Raw genomic sequence first — 12089 nt, 5'->3', positions numbered from 1 at the left:
TATTGAAACTACTATTGGCCTCCTGAGTGGGAATATGTTCAAAACGGAAAGATTAAAATCTTACATTATTACTCTCTGTGTACATTTTAGATTCATCTGGTTGTTTTTCCAGCAAACAAAGGGTGAGGACCTCCTTGGAAACAGTGAGATAAGGCTTTCTGTAATAACTGCCATGAAGAATGAACAGTGTTCCACAAAGCAACATTATACCCAATATAATAAGAATTGCTCTTTTTAATCCCAACTATGTCCATGTCTATCCGGTCTCAGAGTATGGAGGAAATAAGAGATGACTAACCAGGGGCATTTTTAGCTCTTTAGTTTCTGTTAAAAAAAAGCAAATTATTATTTTTAGCCAGGGTCATTTAACCTTGTCAAGGTCATCACAAACTCTGAGTAATGATGGCCTTTTTGACCTTGACCATGATACTGGCAGAGATCCTGTCTTCATCACCATGATGACATGCAGCAGCCTATCAATTTTCCACATGGTTTACAATAATTCAGATTTCACGTATTCTAAGGGAAATATTTTGTACAAAACACCACATTTCTTTTGTTAAAGTGGTTAATGAGATAGTATCAAAACAGATAAGAAATATTATATAACATGTTGTCATTTCACAATTATACATTGCAGAATATTAAAGGTTAGTGTAATACTTACCCGATCTGGAGCTCCCTGATCCAACATCGAGTCAGACGCTGAATGCTTTGGATTGCTGATTCGGTCGGCACGAATTAACAGACTAAGTACCCAAATTCAGAGTTTGTCCGATTTCGGGTCTTCATGTGCTCCAAGGTGACTTCAGGCAATAGTTTTAGTATCCTGTCTATATAAAGTCAGGGCTTACTGTAGCAAGTTGCCCTGTTGTGGTTCTTGATTACCCAAGAGTGTGCTTTATTGTATTTTGGATTTCTTCTTTAACAATCTCTCTACTCTCTGTGATCCTGACTTTGGCTTGTTTATCGTTTGTTCTGTTTTCTCTTACTCTTGACTTCGGCTTTCTCTCTTACTGATGATGTTAAATCTGGCCATTCTAATGCCCAGTATTACGTGGTATATATCTCTTAAAGGGATACCCCACTGCTCAACTAAAAAAACAAAACAAAAACTGTTTAGTAGATATACCCCAATGAAAACATTCATGCATTTAATTATGTATTTTTTCCATTAGGGATATATCTAAAAACAACTTGCAAAAGCTGCAGTTCCCTTGTTTGAAGCCTATGCAAGCCATCATTTTCGAACCGCGCCCAGACTTTCTGTGACTGTCCAATCACAGACTTCATAATGCAGCTCATTGACAAGTCTTTGCAAGGCAGGTGCTCTGGACAATTGCTGCCTCTTGAGTTTAACTTCACTGAGCTATACAACCAGGAAGTAACAGGACCAGCTTTCTGATAGACAGCCAGGGGGGGTGTACCAAGGTTTACTTATAAAAATGCAAAGTTCTATTGAAATCTGCACTTTTTGTAAAATAAAAAAAGAGGACACATTCTTCACAGCATTTAATAAAGCTGAAGTACTTTAGGGGTCTACCTTTAAGTAGATTAGGGACTGTGAGTGTTGGGTCCCCCTACGTAACTGTGACACTTAGTTAACAAACTTTGAGACTAAGCTGAAGTAATGGGAGAGAGAAGATGACATGTATAAAAAAGTGAGCAAAAGGTATAGAAGAAGAGGGGAAAAAAAGGTATAACACAGATGAAGACTCCATTCAGCTGAACAACCCCAACTTGACCAATAATTCTCCTCTTGACAGCCCATGCATCTCACAAAGTCAATGCAATCTGGGATCTTGGTGTCACGACAGTGACGCCTTCACACAGAGTGAAACCCAGAGGAAGACGTTTACCGGACCTTAGAGTGGCCGGACTTGCGTCTGAGAGTAGTCAAAGAAATAGCCAGAGGTCAAGGGAATACAGAAGACAGGGACATGATAATCTAAGCAAAACAATGGGAAACCAGAGAACAGGATAATTAGAGTGTAAGCCAAGGGTCAGATACCAAAAAGACAATCAGAAATAAAGAGCGTTAGGGGACTCAAACAAGAACCACACTAGGGTGCCTAACAAGTGCCAAGGTTCCCTTTTTATAGTGTGGGATCTTTAGCTTTAAAGCCACGCCCCCAAAAGGTCCGGGAGCGTGGCCACGTTTGAATTTTGGCGGCACTATTTTGCTGACGTTGGCGCGCATGCGCCGCGTCATAAAAATGGGCGTGTTCCGAGCGGCCGGCGTCAGAAGGACTGAGCCACCTCCCGGAAGTATGGGAGGAGAACGCCGCGCTACGCGTGTCCGGCGGGGAAAGGTAAGTGATCGTTACACTTGGGAAAACTGTGTTTCAACAGCCAATTTGCCTACCACATCTCTTTGATCTCTTCACCAGCAGTTGCATGATACGTTGGGCTAACAATCTTGAAACTTACAGTCAGGCATTGGCAAAAACACTGTTTACATATAAGGCTTTATTTTGTACTGGCAATTAGCTTTAAGATAATCATTGGTAAGACTAGTCAAAAATGACAGTAAGGTAACCTTACATGTGCTCATTCTGTTTGCATAACTCTGACTCCAATCTTTTTGGTGTTTCTTTTTCAGTGAACTCTGCATCCATTTTTTGTTCCGGTTGTCATTGTTGTCGGGTCAAATTGAAAATGCCAGTGTTTATGCCTATATCTCAGCACAGGCGGATTTACACTGAATAAACCATGCGAATAACCACTTGTGCAAAGACAGAGCTATTCTCAATATAGCAATACAAAGGTTGACGGGATAAAGAATATAAATAATACATAACATTTCATTATGGTTTTCTGCTGTTATAAAACACTAGCCCGCAAGGTCTTTTAAAATTCTGCCCTGCCAGGCGTACTTGAGAATGAATCTAAAATCTAGAATGGAGAGAGACCACTAGAACAATATAAAACACAAAGAAAAAGAATAGCTAATCGTGCATTGTGCAATGCTTTAGTGATATTCTTTGTTACTGAAAGTTCTTAAGAGAGGCTATTAAAACAAGCAACTGAGATCAGTTAATAGAAAAGCTTATACAGTGTTTCAGCTGAAACACTTACTTGCCTCAAAAGTACACTTGCAGTTTAGATTTGTTTGTACTAACACCATGATAATAGCCCTTGGGAGTTCTTCTGTTTGTAGTAACGTTATAACAGAAATTAAACCACACTGATTCTTCAGAGAACTGTAAGGATGGCAAGGTCTATACTGTTACAATTGTTGTTGAAGCAAGCGAAAATGTTATATACAATGTGTTAAGTGCGCAATGATGAGAAGTATTGATTGCAACCATTGTGGTTTCAAAGCAGTGATTTTGGTTGCCCACAATTGCTTACTGGTCTAAATGAATTAAAGCATGAGTATGAAAGGTAATCTGAAAGCAGACTTATTTAGCTGTTTGTAATGTTATATATAGTGGTGTCCTTTTATTGTGTGAAGAATGAGTGTTTAAGACTCTGTGTTAGTAAATGGTGTATACAGGTTCATGTTTTGGTTTAGTTTTTTTGTAAGAAAAACCAGCAATGCTTAATAGTGTTACCACTGAAAAGATGAAGACAAGGTTTGATACATAGAATTCTATTGCAGTACATCTATCAGATCTGAGCAAACATTATTTCCTTACTACTGGCTGAGTCCATGCCTAGTTGTGGATGTATACAGTTCAGAGAAAGAATTAAGACCAAATCACAATCTGACAAATAAAATAACAGGGATTTCATAATCGAGCACACTAAAAGCAAGACAATGCAATTATATAGCCCCAGCATAAGGTCATTAAGGAAACACATAATAAGGGACTCTAAAATCCATTTTTTTTTATCGGATTAACAATAATAATATTAAATTAATATTCTAACAATGTCATTGAATGCACACTTAGTTAGCTCTGCCTAGGTATCACCTGGATATGGCATTGTACCATAAAATATGCCTTTTTAAATGCCACTTCCAACATGAGTGTAGTGTACAGTGGTGAAATGCACAGATCTCATGATGCTGCACCTGGATCAAGACGAATGGGAACTCAACTCACATTTTTAGTGTGGTAGGGGAGTAAGGGTACATTTGCAGAGCAGGAGTAAAAACCTCTAAAATAAGCTAACATCTGATTGAAAATTAAACCATGTTTTATGCTGTGTGAGTCACAGTCAGGAGAGGTATGCATAGGGCTGCAAAAAAACAGAATTTAAGTACTAAATGGCAGATAATTGAGCAATGAGACTTCAGAGGCATAATCTATAATCCCAAACTGCTTAAAGTTTATTTGCTGACTGTAGTGCTCCTTTAAATGTAAAATTGACTTTGAATTCATTGAGAATTTTCACTTTTGCGAATAACCCCATGTGTGAAGGCTAAATATATGAAAAAAGAAACATTTGCACAACTAACCTTTTTTACCTTCCATTTTCTGTTCTGATATAAACCTGCCATAAGAACATGGTCTATCTGTAACTCTTCTGCTCACTGCTATGTACACTGAAATGCAGTGAACTAGCACATCTTTGATAATGTCACCCTAAGGGAGCAAAGTAATATTTTTCAATATAAGTGACAAAATTCACATGCAAAGGAAAATTTATGTAGGATTATTGGAAAATATACTCTTATGAGCATAAGTCAAGTAGCTAAGCTTCAATGTATTAGATTAGACAGATAATATATCAAGCTACATAATCCACTTAATTGTGACATTATAATAGCTCATTCTAGCCTATGACTAACATATTTTAATTTTGCAAACCATTATTTTATTTTATCCATTATGCTAAAGCATGATATTAATGGGATTTTCATTACATTCACAAACATGTCAATTTATACCAACTTCTGGAATAAAATATGTTTTGCAGTCATTTTATTTCTCTCAACAATTTTAAATTTAAGCAGTAGTTATGCTGATATATTACTTAACTTTATTAGTTTAATATTTACTAAATTCATCCATTTATTTTAATTGTGCAATCACTGCCCAGCCTTGTCCTAATAATTCTGATTTCTTGGTTTCTGTTTGTAGTCTATATAATAGATAAAGATTTTTGCAATTCATTTGGACTAATGGTGCTTTCACAAAGCAACATAGGAGATTTTGAGGCGTGCCCAATAATGCAATCTGACTAAGTTTAAAGTGAGTTTATAAATGTTTAATACATGATTTTACATGTTTCTCTCTTTATTTTGGTTTGTACATTTATTTAAGGTGTTTGCTTGTTGGTTTAAAAAAACAAACAAAAAAAACCAATAGTCAATTGATGCATGTCCCTTTGAGCAAATTAAGATGTTGAAAATAATGATCATTATGGCATTCAATAAAAATAATCTTATAAAAACACAACGCGTTTCACCAAAAACAGGCTTTACAGGCTACACTTGATAAAGCCTGTTTTTTGGCGAAACACGTTGTGTTTTTATAAGAATCCAATAAAAGTATTTTGCACACTTACTTTTATTTGTTGCTGTTTTATCCTGGCTGATTTTTTTTATCATTTTAAAGATCCAGTACTACAAAAGAAATCCCTGGTTCATAGAGCAGTGTGGCTGCTCTGAACACTGTAAGTACGTTTCATTTTACCTTTTACTGCTGTTTTTTATACGGTAAACACTATGGGCCCTCTCTTGTGATTCTAATTTCATAAGACTGGCACTGCAAGCATCGCTAGAAGGATATCCTACATGTGGGGAGTTTAAATACCACCGTATGCTGTTTTATTCAGAGCCGGTTATAGCTCTCCCAATTGTAAGTTGGCACTCTTAGGACCTCAGTGTTGTCTGTTGTTGCAGTTAACCTACGTTATTGCACCATTGGGTTTTTCCCCCTTTTATGTATTTTATATGCTGACGCTTATCTGGAATGCTGTAAGAAGTCTTGAGGATACACCTCCAAGTGTCCAGTTATATCCTACATGTGGGGAGTATTAAATACCACTGTATGCCGTTTTACCTAGAGCTGGGCATAGCTCTTTAAATTGTGAGTTGGCACTTCTCTACTTCTATGTTGTTCGTGATCCAGCTTTCCTAAAACGGTTTTGCACTATTGCTCTCTATTTCTGCTTTTGTATTTCATATTTACCACTGAGGATTCAAAGCAAGGACTGAAGAATATACACTCCAGGTCTTCGCTGTACTCTAAGAGACTCTTTATATTATTGCTGATTTTTGTTTATTATCTCTCATTGTCCTACTTAGCGCACCCTGTATTTGTTGTATTATGGTAGATGTAGTCTACAGCATCTAGAATGCCAAAGGTTGCCTGTCGCTGGAGTCTAGTGCTGGGTAGCGGTTGTTGGTTGAAGAATCAGTGAATGCAATGGAGCATCTACATCTAAATAGACAAGAGAGCATGGTTCTAGCATTAAGTTTACAGGTGGTGAATATTCTGTTAGTGTGATACCGGAGAAACTGACGGAAGCCAAGCACAGAGAGATGGACACAGGTTTCTTCAGGAAGGAAGAGATTCTTTATTCGATTCACCGACCGGGGCTCAGAGGGACTTATGTCACCAAAATACAACAAGATCTGAGCCCAGAACTGACTGTGTAAATGCATGATATAGACATATAGCTCCTCCTATAGTTAACTCTACCCACATATATTCTTTACACAATCAGCTGAACAAAGCCTAACTTCCCTTACTTGTTAGACCACATGGCTCACCCAGAACAATGGAGGAGGGGGGAAGTGTTTTCAGTTTCTGCATTCCTGCATTTGCTCAATACGGTGTTGATTGTATCTTAGCTACGTGAAACTAACTAACTGATACAACATTTACACATATGCCACATGGCAATCTTGTCCTAGTAAATTTATTTTTACTGAGATTCCACCACAAGTGGACAAGGGGAACCAGGTTGAGGATTGTATTGGTAAGTGGTAATGGAAAGGTTCATACCAGATAAGAGAGCTAAATGTTTGCTGCAGCTGCATCATCTGTGGGTCCTATTCACACATTATATACAAGACCTGTCTTTCTACTGGGGACTGGCATAGCACACAATTCACTACTAAATTATGACTACTGTGCAGTACATCAAAAGAGTAAGTAAACAGCCAGGTGTTCACTTCAGTTTGCGGTACAGTTAAAGGATATGGCTCATAAAATCAAGAATGCTTCATTTTATCACTCCATCTGTTACTTTGAAAACTGGTAAATTATAACGCAAAATTATACCCAACAACTCTGGCTACCAAGAGATTACAAGATAACAAAATACTCTCTTTCTCTATCACCAGGGCCATATTTATATTCAGGGTCATTCCTTCTTAAAAGTGACCTATCCACTCATTACATTAAATTGAACCTTAATGCCTACAGGTGGGGGCACATGTATTTCATTAGACACTGACAATTTTTAATTACAGTGAGCAGCAGCTAGGTTGCCTGCCTAAAGTGGACTGTATCATCTGTATGTTTTAGGATGACCAAGTCCCTTTTATAAAATGGCAAATAATTTAAAGGGACACTCCAAGTACCATAACAACTACAACAATATCGGGCTATAAATAGTCAAACCATTTTTTCATTGGCTTGATGACTATCTTGGGGTTTGTCCACCTCAACTACTTCAGCCAGAGAGTTAGAAGCTCTCTGCCTGAGCTAAGCCCTGAAAAGTAGAACTTAGCTGATTGGCTAAGAGTGATCAGCTGATATTCTCAGCCTATGAGCTATCCCTGCACTACATAGATTAACCGAGGAGTACTAACGGAAGCTGGTTATGATGCTTGGAATCCTTTAACAAATATATACCTTTGAACTATTTCCAGTTTATACTTACAAGTACAATGTTTGAGTTTATTTACAAAACATGAGTGATTGAAATCTGAATTGAAAAATGTAGGCCAAAAAATGATTTGAAAAACGTCTCTAATTTACCAATAGTCACATCACTTGGCGATTTTAGTTTTTAAAAAAAATGGTTTTAGATTAGAACAATTCACTGTTTAGTGAATAAACCCCATCAGTATCATATACGTTCAGCCACTCTTTTTAGCAGTATAACTTGTAAGAATTTTTTTTTTTTTTTTAAATGCTGATTTCCTGCACCAGTCACAACTGTTGGACATTGCAGCAGAAAGCAGGAAGTATTAAAACATTGGTCTACATTCTCCAACAGAAACCTTAATGTATCACAGAACGAGTGCAAGAGCTCTTGGCAACAAAACCATTTCCCTCCTACCACCACCCACCCACAAAGCTGTTCCAGGAGCCAAATCAACAGTGAGTGTTTGTAGCAATATTATAACATGTCTCCTTTTTAGCCACCACTCGTAGATACAGAGAAATGTTGGTAAGTTCCTTGTGTTATGTTATCTGATACAGGGTGTATTTGAACAGTTCTACGTAAAAGAACATTTTCTACTGTTACTAGGGTCATGTTTATCTGCATTCTCTCCAAGCTGCATGCCTGCTCACAGTGTCCTGCAGTGTTATTTGTAATGGCTGTGCACTGAGTTACAATATAATGTGCTTTCACAGGTCATACTATGTAGGGCTATTTAATGATTTAAAGGTGGGAGCAGCATGGGGGACAACTGCAAACACCTGCAGCGTTCGTCACTAAAATTAGAATTATGGGGAATTTAAAGTGAATTTCAAATCTAAAACCAAATAAATTGAACTAGGAAAAAAAATACAAATTCCAAGTTAGCTGTGGCCCCAAATTGTAAATTCACTTTCAATTTTCTTTGGAATTTTAATGTCTCACTTTATTGAAAAACCCTCTATATAATACATGTATAATAAAGGGACACTCTAAGCACCAAGAGAGCCTTGGCTTAATGAAGCCGTTTTGGTGTATAGAAAATGCATTTGTTGTCTCACTAAGTGTTGCTGTTTGGGAGTTAAATATTTATTTTTAAATCACTGTTTAGTAAATATACCCTCAATGAAAACACACTTGTATTTAGTTATGGATTTTTTTTTTTTTTTTTTATTGGGGGCACATCTAAAAACAACTTGGAAAAGGTGCAGATCTCTTGTCTGAGGGCTCTTTAGCTGTTCAGTCACAAACTTCACAATGCAGATTAAAGGGAAACTATAAGCTAGGAATACACAATTGTATTCTTAGCCTATAGTGCCCTCCCCGCAGCACACAAAGGGTTAAAAACCCTTCTGTCTCTTACCTGAATCCACAGATAATGTCCCTCAGTCAGGGATTGCTATCGCTTTTTCTCTCCCAACGCGCATGTGCAGTGCCGTGTTGGCATTAGGACAGTCCCATAGGAAATCATTGGACCAATGCTTTTCTATGGGGTTTTAGCTGATTCTGAATGTCCTTGGTGCACACAGACCACTGAGCTGAAGTGGTCTGGGTACCGATAATATCCCTTTACTGAGACTTCTTTGGAAGGCTGGTGCTATGAATAGCTGGCTGCCTCTTGAGTTTAAAGGGATTCTCAAGTGCCAGGAAAACATATTAATTTTACATATTCATTAAACATATCAAGTGCCAGGAAAACATATTAATTAACATATATTAATTAAACATATTAATTTTCCTGTAGTGCCCATCTCCCTCCCACCCCCCATCCCAAGTTGCTGAAGGGGTTAAAACCCCTTCAGTGACTTACCGGAGTCCAGCGCCGAGGGGCCTACTCTGTGTGTGTATTGGGGGGTGGCTGTGTGTGTATTGGGGGGTGGTTTTTGTGTGTATAGGGGGGTGGTTTTTGTGTGTGTAAGGGGGGGCTGTGTGTGTAAGGGGGGGGCTGTGTGTTTAAGGGGGGGTTGTGTGTGTGTGTGTGTGTAAGGGGGGCTGTATATTTGTGTGTGGTGCAGTGTGTAGGGGGTTAAAGTTTGTGTGAGGGGATAGGGGGGCAGATTAAAGATAATTTTTGTATTATTATTAAATAACTATATAAATATAGCTAATGTCCCCCTCCCTTCTTACCTGTGCTGAGGGAGGGGGAGACATTGCTTTCTCTTCCAGTCCCTGGTGGTTCTAGTGGGGGAGTGAACTCTAACCTGCAGCTCAGGCTAGAGTTCACTCTCGCGAGAACGGAGCGTTGCCATGGTAACGCTCCGTGCCCGCGAGAGGAGAACCCAGCAGAGCTGCAGGTAAGAGCTCCTCCGGATTCTCTCTCCCTTTCCCTCCCCTGCCGGCCGCCCAGCAATGTGGCTGTGACCGGGGAGGGAGATCACTGATCTTCCCTTAGGTCCGTGATGGCAATCAGCAGGGCTGGTGCTTGGATAGCACCAGCCCTGCATGGGCCGGCAGGGGAGAGCCTCGGGCAGCACTATTTTCTCAGGGGGGGGGGGGGGGGGGCGCGCAATTGCCCCGTTGCCCCCCCCCCCGGATCCACCAATGCTGGAGTGTCACTTTTAGCCCATTAACGGAATGCTATAGTTCCAGGAAAACATGTCTTTATGGCTGGCACTATCACTCCCCCTGCCTCCCTCCTTCCTCATGCCCCCCAATAAAGGGTAAATACTCTTTAATTACTTACCTGATCCCAGCGCGTATGTCCCTCCTACTCTTTCCCGCAACGTGAGGACTCTAATGCACATGCGCGGCAAATTTTTCGTGCACATTAGACCTCCCCATAGGAAAGCACTGAATCAATGCTTTCCTATAGGGGAAAAATCTGAAACTGAATATCCTCATGCAGAGTGATCACATGACTGGATCGGCAGTGAGCTGCATTGTCAGGGTTGTCTTTGACAGCTGTCGGTTGTCAGGCAGTCCCCAAACCTTCGTGTGTGTGATTTAAAGGAACACTATATAGTCACCTAAATTACTTTAGCTAAATAGAGCAGTTTTAGTGTATAGATCATTCCCCTGCAATTTCACTGCTCAATTCACTGTAATTTAGGAGTTAAATCACTTTGTTTCTTTTTATGCAGCCATAGTCACACCTCCCCTGGCTATGATTGACAGAGCCTGCATGAAAAAAAAAACTGGTTTCACTTTCAAACAGATGTAATTTACCTTAAATAATTGTATCTCAATCTCTAAATTGAACTTTAATCACATACAGTAGGCTCTTGAATGGTTTAGCAAGCTATTAACATAGCAGGGGATAAGAAAATCTTAATTAAACAGAACTTGCAATAAAGAAAGCCTAAATAGGGCTCTCTTTACAGGAAGTGTTTATGGAAGGCTGTGCAAGTCACATGCAGGGAGGTGTGACTAGGGTTCATAAACAGGGATTTAACTCCTAAATGGCAGAGGATTGAGCAGTGAGGCTGCAGGGGCATGTTCTATACACCAAAACTGCTTCATTAAGCTAAAGTTGTTCAGGTGACTATAGTGCCCCTTTAAGTGTATTTTGATATCAACATTAATCAATATCAATAGTCGAACATACATATAGCTCAAATTCAAGATTTAGTTTTGATCAGAATTTGCCTCCATCTTTAGGGGGTAAAATGATTTTTTTTCCATGGCTTTGTGAATTTGTGAATTGTGAATACTGCATAGCAGTGTTTTTATAGTCTGTCTATCTGCATGTAAAAAAGGAAACCTAATAAACTTTGTAACACTATATGTTGGAAATATTCAGGCAGTCAAACGCTTCCCTATTGGGTTTTATGAGACGTTTGTGATTTCGTTATTTTGCATTTGACCCACTTGTGAAGGACTCAATATCCATCTATTTTCACCTCAAATCTTCATGCATAAAAACATAATTTCAAGGAGACATCCAACCAAAATGTATAAGAATGAATCAAATTGTACACATTATCCTGCTCTCCAAGGGGCATTTCCAGTGACATTACATAGCGACTGCATAATGTTTGAGAAAAACAAAATTGTTGGCAAAGTGAAATATACAAGAAACTCATTATTCTGTCCCCTGTCCTCCTAAAGAGCCTAACTCCACTCTCACCTCCAGTTCTGCTACTTTTCCACCTTGTTTGGTGGCTGCCACCCTTGCTGCCCTTTTGTGTATTTGTACCCCACCTACTTTAGACTCTAAGCTTGAGCAGGGCCCTCATTTACCTATTGATCCTGTGTCACTGTGTAATTGTCTCAATTATTGTAAATTTACCCCATTTCATAATATTGTAAAGCGCTGTGGAATTAGTTGGCGCTATATAAATACCAATAATAATAATAAAACATATACGTTGGTTACT

The 12089-nt window shown here is 38.9% G+C and overlaps 1 protein-coding gene across 1 annotated transcript in view; it reads left to right on the top strand.

Annotated features, from left to right (window-relative positions):
* Positions 1 to 8096: 8096 nt before the first annotated feature.
* Positions 8097 to 12089, top strand: part of STS (steroid sulfatase) — a 333313-nt gene continuing 329320 nt past the window's right edge. Inside the window, exon 1 of the mRNA XM_063450160.1 lies at positions 8097 to 8231. The gene's annotated coding sequence lies outside the window, so the exon portion shown is untranslated. The remainder of the gene's footprint in view (positions 8232 to 12089) is intronic.

This window comes from Pelobates fuscus, chromosome 1 (genome assembly GCF_036172605.1).
Source record: "Pelobates fuscus isolate aPelFus1 chromosome 1, aPelFus1.pri, whole genome shotgun sequence".
NCBI lineage: Eukaryota > Metazoa > Chordata > Amphibia > Anura > Pelobatidae > Pelobates > Pelobates fuscus.
The sequence above is the reverse complement of the archived record's forward strand: the minus strand, read 5'-3'. Positions and strand labels throughout refer to the sequence as shown.